The sequence below is a fragment of the Triticum urartu genome, chromosome 1A (genome assembly GCF_056163025.1).
Source record: "Triticum urartu cultivar PI428250 chromosome 1A, HENAU_Tu73, whole genome shotgun sequence".
Lineage (NCBI taxonomy): Eukaryota > Viridiplantae > Streptophyta > Magnoliopsida > Poales > Poaceae > Triticum > Triticum urartu.
In genome coordinates this window covers 477,107,836-477,124,342 of record NC_141873.1, presented here as the reverse complement: position 1 = coordinate 477,124,342, position 16,507 = coordinate 477,107,836, and positions in this window count along the sequence as shown.

Here is a 16,507-nt window from a genome sequence, read left to right as displayed (position 1 = left end):
AAAATCCTTCCTTGCCTAGTTCAAAACTAATTCAACAATATTCATTTTCCTATTATGTTCACAACAACACTTTATGAAGGAAGTGCTATTTATATATTCTTGATTGCCCTACGAATTTTTGGGCACTCTTTCCTATCCAAATCATTACCGCATGACAAAATTCAGCTCCATTTGCCTAGCAAATCTTCCTCGGCAAATTTCCGAAGTTTTTGTCCACCTAGAAGCATTGTGAAGGAAGTACCTTTTTTATATCTCTAAATGACATGAAATTTATACAGTTTCTTCATATGCCCAAATTATCACCCTCCTCCAAATTGCAGCTCAGTCAAATCATCTATGTGAGCCCAGGTTCAATTTATATTTTATGGCCAAATTGGCATGTTGCAAAGCAAGTGTTATATAGACCCCTCCTATTACCCTCAAACTTTTCGGGCACTCTTCCATACCCAAATCATTGCTACATGATAATATTTAGCTCAATTTTCCTAGTAAATCTTTCTCAGGAAATTTCCAAAGTTTCTACCTCGAGAGAAGCTTTGTGAAGTAAGTACTAGCTAGGCTTAGCCAAATGATCTGAAAATTGACCAGCGCATGACCATACCTAAGTAACTTACCTACACCAATTTTGAGCTCATTTCATTCATCCAATCTCTCTCACTAGTTTTCCCAAGTTTCTGTCCATAGAAGAGCATTGTGAAGGAAGTACTACTTTGGCATGTCCAAATGGTATCAATTTTCTACAATGCTTTCCTATGCCCAAATAACCATCCTCCACAAAATTTCAGCTCAATCCATTCATTATTTTGAGCCCAGCTTCAACATTCATATTTTTGTCCAGCGTGGTACTTTGCAAAGCAAGTACCACCTAGGATCCTCCTTTTGAGCTAAAATTTTGTGAAGACATTCTCCTTAGTAGATGATCATCCTCGGCCAAAACTCGCGCCCATTGTCCATGTGCATTTCCCGTACCGCTAATCAAACACTTGGCTGCTAATTCATGTTTGAGCATCGATCGGTCTTCTCGTGAGAATCTTATGTTGTAATTTTCTTCCTAGCACCAACCTGGGGAGTGCCCAACCCACTAGACATGCCTAAGCCGCCCAGAACACATGGAAACATTACGGTCACGCGGTGACCACGCGACGGGCATGCGAGTTAACGCACTCTAGAGTTGGGGCCCTCGGCCACCGCCCAAACCTCGACGTATCGCCACCAAACCATGTATTTATGATTAAATAGGTCCTTATGTAACTAGAAATTATTTTTGGAAAAAATAAATAGCAAACTATGAGGCAGCTGCAGTTCAAATTTGACCCGCTTCCAACTGAATTGGCGGAAATTTGACTTTTTCATGAGAGGTGGATAAGAACTTTTTACACCCAACCATTTTGCCAATTGTGCATTGAATATGTCCTAGTATTTTATAAAATTGATTTGGTCCAATTTTGCAACAATTATTTGGTAGTTCCTTCACAAAAAGACCTCCTTTAAGGCACTCGGAAAATGAAAAATGGTTTTTTCGTCCAAAGAAAATGAAAACTTCCTTAGGCAACATTGTTTGCCATTCCAATATGCACCCTTGTGCACAATATGAGATCATTTGAACAAACTATGCCACGAATGTGGCCATAAGATTGATCATTTCGCTTGAAAGCCATGAATCTTCAGAGATGATAGCTCATTTCTGAGAACACTTTTTTAAAATAATTGCCGTATTACAAGTTTGTTATTTTTCATGGGAACTTGGCCACATATAATGACACAATGCGAAGGTTTTCCAATTTTTTGATTTTTTTGAATTTTTTATGCCCGTTTCAAAATGCGGTCAAAACGGCGGGTTTGACCGTTCCTAGCTAGTGGTTGAATCTTGGAAATTTTTTGATGTTTCTCTGATTAAATAGATACTTATGTATCTAGAAATGATTTTTTGAAAAAATAAAGAGCAAACTACAAGGCAGGTACAGTTGAAATTTGACCCGCTTCCTGGTGAATCGGCGAGAATTTGTCTTTTTCACCGGAGGTGGATCAAGGCATTTGACACCTAACCATTTGGTCAATTGTGAATCAAATATGGCCTAGTATTTTATAAAATTGATTTGGTCCAATTTTGCAACAATTATTTGGGATGTCCTTCACAAAAAACCCTCCTTTTGGGCACTCGAAAAATGAAAAATGGTTTTTTCGTCCAAAGAAAATGAAAACTTCCTTAGGCAACATTGTTTGCCATTCCAATATGCACCCTTGTGCATAATAGGAGATCGTTTGAACAAACTATGCCATGAATGTGGGCATAGGATTGATCATTTGGCTTGAAAGCCATGAATCTTCACGCATGATAGCTCATTTCTGATAACACTTTTTTAAAAGAATTGCCGTATTACAAGTTTATTATTTTTCCTGGTAACTTGGTCATATATAATGACACAATGCGAAGGTTTTCCAATTTTTTGATTTTTCTTGAATTTTTTATGCCCGTTTCAAAATGCGGTCAAAACGGCGGGAATGACCGTTCCTAGCTAGTGGTTAAATCTTGGAATTTTTTTGGTGTTTCTCTGATTAAATACATACTTATGTACCTAGAAATGATTTTTGGAAAAAATAAAGAGCAAACTACAAGGCAGCTACAGTTCAAATTTGACCCACTTCCAACTAAATCGGCGGAAGTTTGTCTTTTTCACCAGAAGTGGATCAAAACTTTTGACACCCAACAATTTGGTCAATTGTGCATTAAATATGTCCTAGTATTTTATAAAATTGATTTGGTACAATTTTGCAACAATTATTTGGGAGGTCCTTCACAAAAAACCCTCCTTTTAGGCACTCGAAAAATGGAAAATGGTTTTTTCGTCCAAAGAAAATGAAACCTTCCTTAGGCAACATTGTTTGCCATTCCAATATGCACCCTTGTGCACAATAGGAGATCATTTTTTGAATTTTTCATGTGAAAAAGTAGAAAAAAAGAATGCTCAGGGATTCTTTTTTGAAACATAAATTGTCTTTTTGATGAGAGGTGAATCAAAAACATTTTACATTTTAAGATTTGGTCAATTGTACATAAAATGTTGTCTTATAGTTTTGGAAAATGGTGTGGTGCCATTTTGAAAGAAATATTTGGTAGATTCTTCACAAAAAAAGAATTTTGTCACTCCGAAAATAGAAAATGATTTTTCCCCCTAAAAACTCATTTCTCATAACACTTATTAAAGATATTTGTCTTATTCCAATTCCAAGTTTGTTAGTTTTCCTAAAAAACTAGGTCACATTTGCTGACACAATGAGAATGTTTTTATTTTTTTGAATTCTCATATCATAAAAATGTTTATATGATTCAACATCTTATTTTTAATTGTTTAAGACCAATTTAGATGGTCATAACGTGTACTGGGCTCTGATTGGTCCATGAGCATGTCACGTGGATCGTGGCTTCAGCGCCGTCGGATGCTCCTCTCCAGATCCAGATCCGACGGTAGCCCTTTCTCCCTCACCCCCTCTTTGTCTGAAAAAAAAGGAAACTCCCTCCCACACGCGAACCCTAGCGTCGTCTCCCTCTCCAGATCCAGATCCGCCACCCCTCTCCCTCTCCCCTCGCCGCCTCGCCTCCCCTCTCCCTCTCCCCTCGTCGCCTCGCCTCCCCTCGCCGCCGCACCGCCCATCGCCTCCCGCACCCCCCCGCCCGACCTTCTCCCCCCTCCCCTCCCCTCCCCTCCCATGTCCCCATCCCATCGAAACCTTAAGCGGCGGCAGGCGACATGGTGAAGGGATGCACAGGGCAGCGCGTCAGGCTGTACTTCCGGGGCACCATCCTCGGCTTCAAGAGGTGAGCAGCCCCGTTCTTGGCCATGCTCTCGCCGGATCTAGCGATTCATTTCATGGTGAGATTGGGCGGCGCGTTGATGGTGATGTGGGGGTTGATCTGCAGGTCGAAGTCGAACCAGTACGAGAGCACGTCGCTGGTGCAGGTCGAGGGGGTGAACACCAAGGAGGACGTGGCGTGGTACAGTGTCGCCGCGACGGAAGAAGCCTCCTCCGCTCTGCTCTGCTCGCCGGTACGGACTCCCCCAACCCCTTCCTCCCGCCTTGGCCGGCCGGCCGAGGTTCCGATCGGATCCCCTCTCGCGCTTCAGGGAGACGGCGTGAGAAGCTCTTCGGTCAAGCTTAGCTTTCAAGGATTGATTTATGGATGATTCCTTTGGGAACCTTGTTTAAGTTACAGTCTTGACATAGTAGCTCTTACTCTACCTGTGTGGCAATCATATTGTGTTTGAATGTAGCATAGTATCTGATTATGGTGTTTTTTAGGTATTTATCTTCAGAAAAGGGATGTGTACAGTATTAGTATTTCCAGGAATCTGATTATGACACCCTGCTATCATGCCCCCCTAAAACACATGAATTTTTTTACCTTTCCCCCTTCGTGGTTACTGGTTTTGGACTTAAGGACACACATGCGTTAGTCGTTAGTATTCACGTTTTATTTCTTTTTGCAGGATAGTTAGTATTCACTTTGCTGTTCTGCTTTATACCTGTGGTTAGTCTACTTACTGTTTCTGGACTTGAGGGCACACTTGTGTTGTGTGGTGGTATTTTACTTTTCTGTTTGGTTTTATACCTGTCCATGGTGTATATATGAATGTCCTGAAATCAAATAACCTTCATAAGATAGGAAATTGGTAGTTTAGCTCATATAGATGATCTTATAGTGAACAGCTTCAGTTGTTTGATGCATGTTGCTGCCGTTTATCGCTGCATCTATGTTCATTCAGTATTAGTAGCTCCTTGGATCTGTGCCCATGCATTGTATGCTCTTCTTTCCATATATGTACTGCATTTCTATATGGCAATGAGCTTACCCTCTGCTGTCCTGTTTCCATGGTGCGCGCAAACTGTGCAGTGCTGCTGTGGCTCCTGGTGGCGGTGAGCGTGAAGCTGGGGCGGCGCCACATCGCCCACAACACGGTGGAGCTGATGGAGAGGCGTCTGGCCAAGGACGACTTCCCGGAGTACTACGACGGCAAGATGGGGCGGTACATCGGGAAGCAGTCGCGCAAGTTCCAGACGTGGTTGGTGGCGGGCTACCTGGTGGCCAAGATGCTCCTGGACGACCCCTCCAACCTCCGCGCCGTCTCCCTGGAGGACGACGGCCACACCTGAGCAGCATCTAAAGTTAGCATCTGCTGCACTATCGCTGATGATGTTTGTTTAAGGCTGTTGCTTTGCTCTGTGTGATTTTACTCTAGCATGTGTGTTGCATTTTGTCCTGCTCCTTGAGAATGACTAGGATTTATGTGATAGAATTCCAAGTGTAGTCGCAATATATAACATGCCTAAAGTATATGGACTTGTGCAGTGTGTCCATCAAGAGTAGATAGACTATTTCTTTCATGATTCATCTATATATGCTGCTCTTATATGCAAGTACCGATCGAGTACGGACGTGGTACTAGTAGCGACACTGTGCCCGCAATCAATGCACGCTTTCCATCATGTTTGGTCATTGGTTGTTCGATTGGTGACTTGGTTTACTTCTTCTGTATTACTCCTGTTATACTAGATAGGAAGCTATTCACTTATTTATTTTTACAGGAAGCTAACTTGTTCATGTGAATAGATAGGCATTGGCATCATACATGGCTTGACTTCATTCCTTATCAAATGAACCAAACATGATTCAGTTTCAGAAACTCGACCCAACATATCAGCAGGAACAGTACAGCGTTTCCAAAGTATCCCCCCAGTTTTTGGGTCAATAGTGGAGTAGGAGTAGGAGTAGCCCACGCTAGCGGTGTTCACGTAGCATTTCTTACCTTTTTAATCAAATTTGCATCACATATTTGTTATATATATCAGAAGGATTAAGAATCTTAATATTTGACTGTTTTCAGTCATCTTGCAGTTTCTAGGACGAGCGGGAGCACGAAGTGCTTTGGCTGTTCGGCAACTCCGAGTGACCACAGTACAGGGCAGGTGCCATGGCGGCAGGTACTTGTGTGGTGAGAAGCAACCTCCGGTTGATCATCAGGAAAGGCAGCAAGCATGAGTATTAGTATTTCTGTGACGCTGATGCTCATTGTTGTTGTTGCCCTTTTTAGCTGAAACCCACAAATACAGTTAGAATTGCCTTGAGATATCTATGTGTGAGTGTCAATACAACTTCTTCAAGGGAATTATCCGGGCCTAACTTATGTGGATGTAGATGCATATTAGTACTACTCAATAACCTTCATCTAGTCACCGTTACTGTATGATTAATTCAGAACTAGGATTTTGTTTAAGTAGCTACTGAATCTGCTTGCTTGGTTATGGCAGACATACATGTCTTACAAATTCATTATTCTTGTTTGAAGCTGAGCTAGGCTACTACAGTTCTAGCAAAAAACAGGGGAGCCGCTCTTTTTGTTCTTCACTAATAAATTCTTGTTTGAATGCATATCCTGGGGGTGGTGAAGCTGGGAGCCTTTCCTCCCCATAAAAATACTTTGCTCTTCATCATGAGCAATGCCCTTATATAATTAGCTGCTAGGAGTGTTTATATACTTGATCACCACACCTCTACTATTCTAGTTACTTTTTCTTTCTTCTTTGTAGTTGTCCAGGGCATAACAGTTTTATGTGTGGCTTGTTATTTTGTTACCAGCCTACTTTCTTGTGCTCCTGGTCGAGTCTTGTGGAGAAGCAGGGCGAATCGGGCATCATCTCACTTGTGCCTCTGTGGTAAGAATAGAACACCACTCTCGCTTGATGTGCATGTATTAGTACAACAAAGCATTCTTACATGGTGATTGTTAGCGACACAACAATTATCTTGCAACATAGCTTGCCAAATTGCTTGCTTGCTTACTATATAACCTGTACTGCTAAACATGTTATCCTACTCCATGATGTTGTATCATTTGCAAATACTCCTGGACATCAGCTCCCATTAGCTATAATCTATACCTCTAAAAGAGGAGTATAAACTGGACTAATCTGTACTCTATTATGCTTGAGACTTGATCCAAGCCGTATTAATTGTTGCCAGTGATGTTATAATCTACTCTAGTGGCTGATGAATCTGTACCTGCCATACCATGTGGAATGACTAATGAATCTGTACCCGAATACCATGTGTAATGATTGTTATTTTTGCATCATTTAAACATTTTTTTCTGCTATATAGTTTCTCACTCATGATTGATCTACTGCAGGTGAATGAGGTTTTCAAATGTTGGAAGGAGGAGGACAATAGGAACTTCTGTTATGTCTTAGCTTCTAAATTTTTGTTTTAATTTTCTTTGTTGTAGAATAGTTTTGTTTGGCAGTTACTGTTTCTGGGATGTAAAGATATCTTAGATATGTATTGCTGGAATGAATGGTTGTAATATAATAACATTGCATGTTGCCCAAGATAGCTTGTGGTGTGATGTGTGGTAATGTCAATGGCATAATGACTTTTTTTGGATTGGATCAATTTTTTCGGAACTGGGCTAGGCCCGAGTTATATTGGACAATTATTTTTGAGGGAAAATAATGAGAGGCCCAGCAAAGAAATGGCCCAGAAAAATACATGATCAAAAAGAAAATATGCTGTTAAAAGGGCCACACAAAGAAATCAATAAGGCTGAACTATTGGGCCAGGCCCATGTAGCTAGAGAAAATTAATAGAGAAAATATACAGTAAAAAGGCCGAATTGTTGGGCTCGGCCCATGTAGAAAACCGAATTGGACCGGGCTGAATCTTGTGCCACATCAGCTTGCCACGCTGGATGCCTACGTGGCCTGGGGAGGTTGCTAGTGACCAAAACAGAAGGTCATAGGATCAACGACCTTTTGTTAAAGGTCACTATAGTCAGTTTACGACGCCCAGCTTTTGACCTTATGTTTTTGGTCACAAAAAGGTCATAAATGGAAATTTGTGACCATTCAGTGACCAATAGTGGTGGTCATAAGTTGACATATTTCTTGTAGTGCACATCCGACAGGTGTAATAGCAACGATCTCATGTTTAACGTAAGGAACTATAGCATACTAATCTTCATAAATATTGGCATCATGGCCACAAGAGTAGCAAGCGATATGTTCATCAAGGGGTATTTCAATCAATTCATTGGAATCATAATTATCTATAGATTCATGCATATCATTATTCTCTTCCAAAGAAACGGTCATTCTTTCAATAAATTCTTTGCCATAGACATTATGAGCATAGTTTTCATAGCAATATTTAAGTATGTCAAAATTTTCAGATTCGTAGGGAGTAATATCATACTTTTCAATCAAAGAAGCAACTTCATAAGGACCATTAAAAGCAACAAATTCTTCAATTTGTTTGATATCGTAGTAACTATAAACACCCTTTGCATAAGAATATAAGATTTCATTATCATTAAACTCACATAGGTAGGGAGGTGTTTTTTAGGGTTCTTAGAGCAACAAGAAAGATCACAAATTTCACAAAGATTCCAAGCATAACATAGAAATCTGTTTATTTGATCCCATAAGAGTCTCCCTTTTTGAGACAAAAGGTGACGCACAAAATGAGCATGCACATCTAAAGATTTCCCATCAACTAGGCTAGTTGGGGTTTCAGCACGAGCGCATAAGGATCGAAGATGATCCAAGTAGAACACTTTAAGTGGATCCATATCAATAGATTTTTAGCAAGCAAAGATGCAAGCAAATAGAAGGAACATGGAAACACAAAGAAAGATACATACGGGAAGAGGGCAAACGGAAAAAGGGCGAGTAAAACGGCAAAGGTGAAGTGGGGCAGAGGAAAACGAGAGGCAAATGGCAAATAATGTAATGCGAAGGATAATAGTTGCGATGGGTACTTGGTATGTCTTGACTTGGCGTAGATCTCCCCGGCAACGGCGCCAGAAATCCTTCTTGCTACCTCTTGAGCACTGCGTTGGTTTTCCCTTGAAGAGGAAAGGGTGGTGCAGTAAAGCAGCGTAAGTATTTCCCTCAGTTTTTGAGAACCAAGGTATCAATCCAGTAGGAGACCACGCGCGAGTCACCTCGTACCTACGCACACAAATAAGAACCTCGCAACCAACGCGATAAAGGGGTTGTCAGTCCCTTCACGGCCACTTGCAAGAGTGAGATCTGATAAAGATGATAATAATAAGATAAATATTTTTGGTATTTTTATGATATAGATTGAAAGTAAAATATAGCAAAATAAAGTAGATTGGAAACTTGTATGATGGAAAATAGACCCGGGGGCCATAGGTTTCACTAGTGGCTTCTCTCATGATAGCATAAGTATTACGGTGGGTGAACAAATTACTGTCGAGCAATTGATAGAAAAGTGAATAATTATGAGAATATCTAGGTATGATCATGTATATAGGCATCACGTCCGTGAGAAGTAGACCAAAACGATTCTGCATCTACTACTATTACTCCACACATCGACCGCTATCCAACATGCATCTACAGTATTAAGTTCATAAGAACAGAGTAACGCCTTAATCAAGATGACATGATGTAGAGGGATAAACTCATGAAATATGATATAAACCCCATATTTTTATCCTCAATGGCAACAATACAATATGTGTCGTTTCCCTTTCTGTCACTAGGATCGAGCACCGCAAGATTGAACCCAAAGCTAAGCACTTCTCGCATTGCAAGAAAGATCAATCTAGTAGGCCTATCCAAACTGATATTTCAAAGAGACTTGAAAAGATAAACCAATCATACATAAAAGAATTCAGAGAAGATTCAAATATTGTTCATAGATAAACTTGATCATAAACCCACAACTCATCGGATCTCGACAAACACACCGCAAAGGAAGATTACATCAAATAGATCTCCAAGAGAATCGATGAGAACTTTGTATTGAGATCCAAAGAGAGAGAATAAGCCATCTAGCTACTAGCTATGGACCCGAATGTCTAAAGTAAACTACTCACACATCATCGGAGGGGCCATGGAGTTGATGTAGAGGCCCTCCGTGATCAATACCCCCTCCGGCGGAGCTCTGGAAAAGGCCCCAAGATGGGATCTCTTGGGTACAGAAGGTTGCGGCGGTGGAAAGAGTTTCGTGGTGCTCCTGGATGTTTGCGGGGTATATGGATATATATAGGAGGAAGAAGTAGGTCGGTGGAGCAACGTGGGGCCCATGAGGGTGGAGGGCGCTGTGATAGCCTGGCTTAAGAGGGATGATAGACTACTCATATCAATAAGGAATTCCTTCTTTTCCAGAAGCCCATTCGGACAAAACTCCATAGTTAAGCGTGCTTAGCGTGGAGTAATTTCAGTATGGGTGACCGACCGAGAAGTTCCTCCCGGGTGCGCATGAGTGAGGACAAAGTGAGCAGAAAATACTAGTATTCATCTGTGGGGCCAGTCTAGATCCCGCCAGGAGTAACGACCACCGGCGGTTGTGTTCGAGGAGTTACAAGTTGGTATCAGAGCCAACCCTCGCGGTTACACAGATATTTGCGGACAGGTGCGTGGTCATGTTGTTCATGATGTTTGTGACCCATCGTGGCACCCAGCATGGCACATGTACCAGACTAGATGCCCAGACGTATGTGCCAGGAGGGAACGTTCCTGTGGTCCGACGAGGACGTCGGTTCCTCTGAGTGGGGGTGTATATGATAGCCTTCCTGGCTTAAGAGGGATGATAGACTACTCATATCAATAAGTAATTCCTGCTTTTCCGGAAGCCCATTCGAACAGAACTCCAATGTTAAGTGTGCTCAGCCTGGAGTAATTTCAGGATGGGTGACCGACCGGGAAGTTCCTCCCGGGTGCGCACGAGTGAGGACAAAGTGCGCAGAAAATACTAGTATTGATCTATGGGGCCAGTCTAGATCCTGCCAGGAGTGACGACCACCGGCGGGTGTGTCCGGGGCGTTACTGGCGCGCCTAGGGGGGTAGGCGCCCCCCCTGCCTCGTGGCCTCCTTGATTGTTTCTTGACGCCCACTCCAAGTCTCCTGGATCACGTTTGTTCCAAAAATAATGCTCCCAAAGGTTTCATTCCGTTTGGACTCCGTTTGATATTCCTTTTCGGCGAAACTCTAAAATAGGCAAAAACAACAATTTGGGCTGGGCCTCCGGTTAATAGGTTAGTCCCAAAAATAATATAAAAGTGTAAAAATAATCCCATTAACATCCAGAATAGATAATATAATAGCATGGAACAATCAAAAATTATAGATACGTTGGAGACGTATCAAGGCCGTTCGGCCCACACTATGTACGACGGTGAAGAAGAAGGGGTCGGAGGCCCTCCCGCACGGCCGCCGCTATGTAGTGGATTCCCTCCCTCGCCGACGGCGACATCGTTAAGCCTCCTTCCCTTCCCGGCGGACGGATCCTGCAGGCTCTTTGACCAGCAGTGAGGGGAGAGAGAGAGGCCAACGAAGTCTTGTTTAGATCTGGAGAGGGTGAGAGAGTGTGAAGAGAGCAACTAGAAGCAGACCCGTAGTGAGGGGAGAGAGAGAGGCCAACGAAGTCTTGTTTAGATCTGGAGAGGGTGAGAGAGTGTGAAGAGAGCAACTACAAGCGTTGAGGCTCCAGCGTGTATATATATACTGGAGAGAGTGTGAGGAGTGCAAACCCTAGAAAACAAGCGCCGAGGCTGCAGCTGATCGTATAGCTCTGTATCCATCGATTTTGAGCAGTCAAAGAATCCTCCTGGCACAAATTATGCTCAAGTGTAGTTATCGAACCTGAGACCTCAAGTTTGATGAGCGAACAGGCTAACCAACTACACAACCCTCCCGTTATGTTCAATGAGAGGAAAATAACCTTTTATACATTCCTGCATTCATGACAAGCATGTCATGTTTTTTTTGTGTGGGAGTCATTGGGATTTAAATCATAATCGTGCCATGTGGCTTTGGTGGTAAGACTATCCACAGTGGTGCAGAAATGATGCAGCCTTAGTCACCTTACCTCTCTCCATGTAGTACGTTGGGTCCCACCAGTCAGAGGGTGAAACAAACAAATTAATAAGAAAAATTAAAAGCGCTAGCGGTGTATCTTACCTCACACATCTCGCTACTGCTCGGGAACACTGTCCAATTGATCCCACTGTTCGCTCACGTACTATTTTAAGTGAATCCTTATTATAACATGCACACAATTTTGGGCACTTGTATTCGGCATAAGTCAGTGTGCCACCGTATCTCGTACGACTCCCTCCGTCTAGGTGTAATAAGTCACGTTAGAAGGTGCAGCGGGACCAAGGTGCAAGCAGATTGGAGGAGAAGGAGAAACTTGACCGGTCATTCCTCCAATCAAAGCCCTGATTTCTGTCTCTAAATGCAACAATTAATCCAAACAACTAAGAGATGCCATTTTAGCTACCATCCAGAGCCAAGTATTAACTCGCATGCAAGCCGACTTTGACTTCTTGACTGTTCAACACGTAGTTGCCCTCCATGCATTGGGTTTCTGGGGAGATAACAAGGGAGAGTAAGGAGTGTTTGGTTACATTTCTTAGGCTCGTCATAGTAGTGAGTAACTTGGACTAGTAACATGCATATGTTACTAGTCTATGTTACTACTACGCAGAGTTTGCCGTCGGAAGCGAGCCGATCTGGCTCTCCTGAGCTAGCAAGGTTTTTCTAGCCCACCTAAGCTAGCCGGCCCACAAAAGCTAACATATTTTAATAGTTCCAAACGCCTAACCTTGCCCGTCTATGCTATAAGTTGTTCTTGCTAAGGATCCAAACGTTCCCTAAGTAACAACGCTCGCTACCAACAAGGCCAGGAGGGGATTGAGATGCGAAGTTAATGGATGACGCCTAAACATTTTGGGAATATCTGATTTCCGTAAGATGACTTAACACCTAGATGGAGGGAGTACTATTCCTTAGTCCAGGTTTGATGGAATATTCATCACCTCTTCGCTTCTTGTATGTACTCCATTTGTATCTCACTTCCTGTGGCTTCGCACTCGCACGATTTTTCTATTCTATGAACCTGTGTGTGTGTGTGTGTTTAACAACATGTGTGTGTTAGAGAGAGCAACAGATCGACCTACTCCTACAAAGAGATGGTGTGTAGTGTATGATTTTAGCCACGAGAGTTGGTGCATCCTCTCGTTTCTAGGTGTCCGGTAGGGACAGGCGGACAGCTGCCACGCCCGCTCCTAACCAGCCTGGCCCACCCAAAGCCCCTCCATCGCCCGCGCACACTTCCTGCCCGAAACGGTCAGTGCCACTCAAAAGAATCAGTGTCACATTCATGCCCGGGCAGAGCGGACGCGACCTCTCACGGGCGCCTGCATTGAAGGGAGAAGAAGATTCAAGAGTGATGGTTCCTTCGTCCGTCCAACTTACTGCTGGATCTATGTGATTTGACGGCTCATTGGTCATTATTACTGAGGTGGTAGGACTGCTGGATGTCCCACACTTTCAGCGAAAGGAGGTACTACTAGATTAAAATTTTCTCCATTCTTACGGCGGAGGAGTGCAAGAGCAGTGAAAACACGCAGGCTCAGTGATTACATGGCCCACCTCACACTATCACCATATTTTCTGGACACCGTGCGACACCTAACTCTTTACATAGTACTCCCTAAATATAAGTGTTTGTAGAGATTCCACTAGGTGGACTACATACGGAACAAAAAGAATGAATCTACACTTAAAATGCATCTATATACATCTGTATGTGGTTCATGGTGAAATCTCTACAAAGACTTATATTTAGGAATGGAGGAATTACTAGTATAGTACGTACTGTAATTTATCAGCGAGATAGTACAATGCTATGAAGCTTCCAGCTTCTGTTACATGTATCTTGCATCCAAGGTTTCCCGTTGCAACATTTCATCAAATACAAAGGAGATTAACATGCATGCTATTGCATCTCAATGATTGACATATCATAGCAAATATGTACCCCCTCCATTCCAAAATAAGTGTCTCAACTTTATGCAGGGAGTGTTTGTTTCCAGGGACTTTTAGTGTAGGGACTAGAAAAAGTCTCTAATAGAGACTTTTTAACCAAACAGGAGGGACTACTAGGGACTAAAACTTGCTTTTTGGGACTTAATGAAGAAGACTCTCAAGGAGTCTTTTTTGGGACTTTTCTAACAATGCCCCTCCCTGCACCCATTGCCCCGCCGCCCCATGGTGTTGTTTGGTTGTTATTTTTCTGTATACTGGGGGTAACATGGTCATTCAATAACCTCTAGGGAGGGACTAGGGACTTTTTAGTCCCTGAAAACAAACATGGAGGGACTTTTTAAGGAGTAGGTACTTTTTAGTTGGGAGTAGAAAAATTCCTAGGACTTATGAACCAAACAGGGCCTCAATGTGGACTACATGCAAAGCAAAATGAGTGAATCGACACTCTAAAATACGTCTATATACATCAGTGTTTGGAGTATGTACTAGTAGTTCATATTGAAATCTACTAAAGGACATATATATTCCAAACAATATGATAATATCTCTAACGAATGTAGTAGGGACGATGAGTAAACGGAGGGAGTAGGAAAATTTTCACCTCGTCCCGCGAGCCACCACGCACGTGGGCGAGGGAGCGGGCGTAAGGCGTATAGTACTACTACTAGTAAGCAAGCTTCACCTCATCCTGCGAGCCACCGCGCCCGTGGGCGGGGGAGACGGCGTACTAAGCAAGCTTCTCCTCGTTCTGCGAGTTGACGTGACACATCAAAAGTACTCCAGTGTATAGAGCCTTGCCTCCAATGTAGGCCCCACATGGTTTGCCTCTTTTTTAACATAACCGTCAAGTCACAATTTGTTTGTTCACCCGTGGTAGACGTTCCTCCCTCCATCTAGTGGACAACCAGTACACGTGTCAAATTCCCACGTGGGCTGCCTTTTTGTACAGAAATGAGCTCCACCGTGTACCCGCGCGGGTGTGGTTGGGAAAGAGACGGGAGTACGTGCGCCGTGCGTGCACCTCTTCTCTTTGTGCACGTCCCCCACCTACGTGGGTGTGTGCGAGAGATACAAACCTAGACAAATGGCTTGTGCATTTGTGAGTATTTTTCGTTTGGGGGGGGGGGTTGATTTCGTGAATGTATTTGTGGGAATAAGTGTCGATGATATCTCAAAACAAAATTTCGCATGCAATGTGTGTGAAATGGAGGCCTATCCATATTGTATATAGAGGGTCGTGCGATCCACGAGAAGAGAGGGAGGGGTCATAGATATCGATAGAGTCGAAGAGAGGATCAAGTGGGTGGGTGCGAGATCGATGAAGAGAGCCATCAAAATTGTGTGTGTGTGTGTGTGTGTGCAAGTCAAATATATAGGGCGACTAACCTACCGGAATGTCAGAGGGCACATGTCAAGTTTGTGTGCAAGTCAAATATATAGGGCGACTGACCTAATGGAGGCCTAAAGAACGACTCGTATATGTGTTGAGAAGGAGAGAGCCAGCTATGTCTTGATGGAGATCGGTCAACATCCATACATAACTGAAGGACGTGAAATAGGATGGGACAGAGAGAGAGAGGAGAGAGGGAGGGAGGGAGAGAGAGTGCTAGATGGGTGATGGAGTTGCTTCTCGAAGATGGTGGGAGAGGCCTAATTGACAAACTGAGGATGGAACTGCAATATTATCAATAATAGTGGGGATGTGTTTCTGTGTGTGCCTGTGCATGATTGATCTGTCGGGACGCATCCATGGATGATGAAGGGGAACCATGTGTTTGGTAAGCAAACCTAACTAGATTGGTAGATCAATTGTTGTTTGTCGGAGGAAGGGAGAGACATAACTAATGAGGTAGAGCAATCGACACGTGGGGAAAAACGAGTTATAAGGACCTAGCTAGCTATATGTATAGCGGGAGATCGGTCGGTGTACGTCCATTTGGTAGAGGCAAATAAGGCCAGGCGAGACGGGTAGACAGAGAGAATGGAGCTAGGAGGTGGTGCGAGAGGCCCAGCTACTAGCTAGATAGGGGGAGGAGTGTGCCGTTGTGATATCGATGAAAAGAGGGGCGAGAGTTTACACGTGTGTGGGACCGTATGAGAGACACAAGGCAGGGACACATAAAGGAGGAGATTGAAGGTGCGTGCGTTTGTTTTAGGCAGACATCGCTGGAGAGGTTTATCAATCGGTGTGTGTTGGAAAGGAGTTGTTGAGACTGTGGGAGAATGACCTAAAGAAAAAAATGAATGTGCGCGATGGATAGAATGCTGAGGGAGGGGGAGGGCGAGGAGGGCGTGTGCATGCACGAGAGAAAGTTAGTGGTAGCTACAAATGTTAGAGGATTGCGTGGGTGTAAGAGACTAACAAAGATCATAATTTGATATGAAAGTGGATTCATATATTTTAATAGGAGATCATAGTGTTTTAAACATATGCATGCATGAATATAGCGGTGATACGCGTGTTGTGGTTTTGCACATGTTATACCATAATGTGATAATACATGGCATTTGAAACTCACAACTAAATGTCGAACAATCTAAACCATACTATACATCGAACAATCTCACATTTTATTTGAATTTGTGATAATGTGTGGCGTTTGCAGCTTACAACTAAATATCGAACAATCTAAACAATACTATATATCGA